Source organism: Terrapene carolina, unplaced genomic scaffold, assembly GCF_002925995.2.
Source record: "Terrapene carolina triunguis isolate 2854851 unplaced genomic scaffold, T_m_triunguis-2.0 Scaffold236, whole genome shotgun sequence".
Classification (NCBI taxonomy): domain Eukaryota; kingdom Metazoa; phylum Chordata; order Testudines; family Emydidae; genus Terrapene; species Terrapene triunguis.
In genome coordinates, this window is record NW_020664587.1 from 13236362 (window position 1) to 13239238 (window position 2877).

Below are 2877 nucleotides of genomic sequence, written 5' to 3' on the forward strand. Positions count from 1 at the left end.
TTTTTTTTTTTTTTTTTTTTGCTTGGGGCGGCAGAAATGCTGGAGCCGGCCCTGGCAGAAGGCAATGACCTGAGCTGGAGTTAAGCCAGGCCACGGGAGCGGTTCCCCTGTCTTATGAAAAGGGCCCCAGGATCTTTAATGATCGCGCTGAGGCCAGGGCCCCACAAGGTGTTAATTCTCTCCTGCCCGACGGTTCTTTGAAGCAGGGACATCTCTCCTCTGTAAGGCCTTGCAGAGGGAATGAAAAAACACACGTCGCTCATGCTTGTAACATGCCTCTATGAATCGTGGATTCACCTTGTGTCAGCCACTGATCAGTGCGACCTTCACAGGAGGTGTGATGCAGAAAAGGCGCCAAGTGATCCGGGATCCGTCTCTTTGTAAAAACAAACCAACCTTCCCCCGGTTCTAATTTCGGCTCCAGCTGGACGGTAAAGCCTGGCAGGGCAGAGAAGCATCTTTCAAAGCTCGCTGGTCAGGCAGGTCTCGCAAAGGAGCTTAGCTTGAGTAATAGCTGGCACCGCTGCAGAGGCTAGGTTGCAGTTGCAGAGAGATTTTCAGGCTGATGGCCAAGTAGGGCCGGGGAGGGGTTCGCGCACCCTGTGGCTTTGGCCCCATGTTGGGAGTTCTGTGCCTTCCTTTGAGACATCTGCCATTGGCTGTGGTTGGAGAGAGGCTGCTGGATAAGTTACAGCGCTGGCCTCTTCCAGCGTCCTGCTCAGTGCTCCCCGGAGCACCCCATCAGCTCTCCGTGTCAGTGGGCGTGGACCCAGCTTCCCGCGCCCGTGTCCGCGCTGCCTGAGCTCTGCACCCCTGCGGCATCCCAGAGGGCACCAGCCGGGTTCGGCTCTAGCCAGCCCTTCCTGAGCTCAGCAGCGTTGGCTCTGTTTGGCCCTTGGATGGGAGACCTTCGGGGGAAATCTGGATTTTTTTTTTTTGTCCATTTTTGGAGACTTGGCCCTGGATCGGAGAGGAGGTTCTCAAATGCCCCAGCCCAGGTGCAGGCTGTCTGGCTCAAAGGGGTCGGCTCGGGGCCCTCTTCAGTTTCCCTGTTGTAACAGGCAGGAGCAGGGGGAGGCAGAGTTTCTATCGGCTCCACTTCATTTCCTTTCATTGCAGATAGGCTGCTGGTGCCCCTGTGTCATCCCCAGCAGGGGGAGGATCTCCGTTCTCAGCCCCTGGCTCTAGAGGCGGTCACCGAGGGCCCACCCCGGGGGCGAGGAGCAAGGCAGCCCCATGGAGCCTGGTGACAGGGTATATAACCCACGCTAGCTCCCCAAAGGTTAATGAGCTGCTCTGGACTTGAGCAGGGGAGTCAGGCCTGGAAGGAAGATGTAAAAGGGAGAGCCCCAGCTCAGTTGGTGGCAGGCCTGCCGAGGCCCCTCTGAGAGAAAGGGGGGCCCAACACCAGACCGTTGCTTTGGGGCTACTACCAGAGATGTGCCTGTGGGCACCACGCTGGGCTACGGCCCACCAGTGGCTCTCTGAAGGAAGAGAACCCTGCCCCGATCAGTGTTGGTTCACCTGGGTTTGGTTTTGCTTTTGATGGCTAGTGGCCCCGGAAGGGGTGGATGCGCTGGGGAGGCCCCTATGAATCTTGTGTCTGTGGGGCACAGGGGGAAATGGATCTGCTGGAAGGCCGGGGGTGAGTCTCCAAGGGGATGCCAGCTCCCCCATCGGCTGAGTAGGGTCCCTGCTGGGAGAGGACCCTGGGGGTTCCCAGTGAGCCCGGACAAAGCCCAGGTGGGGGCTGTATCCAGGGGGGATGGAAAGCTGCCGTACAGGGCAGTGCTTTCAAGCTAAATGTGGGCCCCGTCTGTGCAGAGCCAGGACTGGAGACTTGTTTCATTGACACAGGTTGCAAGCAGCACGACCTCGTTGGCGGGGGGTGACGCTTTTTAATTCCTCAGGGGCCCTGTGTTCCCCTCAGCGTGGCCTCCAGCACCAGTGCGGAGCTGCAACGGCTCCAAAGTGCAGCCGGAAAGTGCTTTTTGGTGGAGCTTCCAGCTGGTGCCAGGACCCCCTGCCCAAGCGTTCTGCTCTCCAGAGGCCTCCCCAAAAGCGGGGGCAGATGATGCATTCAGTCCAGGCCTGGAAGGACAGTGGGGGGTGGGGTGAGGGGGAGTTTGTGGGGCTTAAAGGGGAGACAGCTTGGAGAACGGATCTGTCAGCCTGGCTCACGCCAGCAATTCCAGTGGTTCAAAGGAATCTGTGCTGGACCCGCGAGGCTCTGTAGGAGGAGGAGAGCACGGCCTGGCCTGGCGCAGGCTGGGGAGCTCTGAAAAGCGAGGCGGTGAGACACACACATGCACAGGGGCTGCACTGCGGAACTGGTTCACAGCAGCAGGGAAAGAGGATGCCACCCGTTCAAAACAGAGCAGGTAGTGCCTGGCTGGGCCTGCGGCTGGTCCCTTAGGGAACCACTGGGGCAGGCTGGCTCCTTGGGCAGCTCGTGGGGTCAACTTGGAGGCTGCGCTGAAGAATGGGACGTTTGGTGGGTGGAAGGAGATTCCTAGATTCCAAGGCCAGAAGGGACCATTGTGATCATCTCATCTGAGCTCCTGTATTACAGGCTGGAGAAACCCCTCACTATCCAAATGTACACCTTCTTTCCAGTCTGAACTTGTCTGGCTTCAACAGTCAGACACTGGATCGTGTTAGACCTTTCTCTGCTGGACTGAAGATTACTGCAGATCTGGTCCCCATGGGGGTATTTCTAGACTGATCAAATATCAGCCCTGAAGCTTCTCTTTGCTGAGCCAAATAGACTGAGCTCCTCCAGTCGCTGTATAAGGCCTATTTTCTAATCCTCTAATCATTCTCGTGGCTCTTCTCTGACCCCCCTCCAGTGAACCAATGTCCTTGAATCGCGGGCAC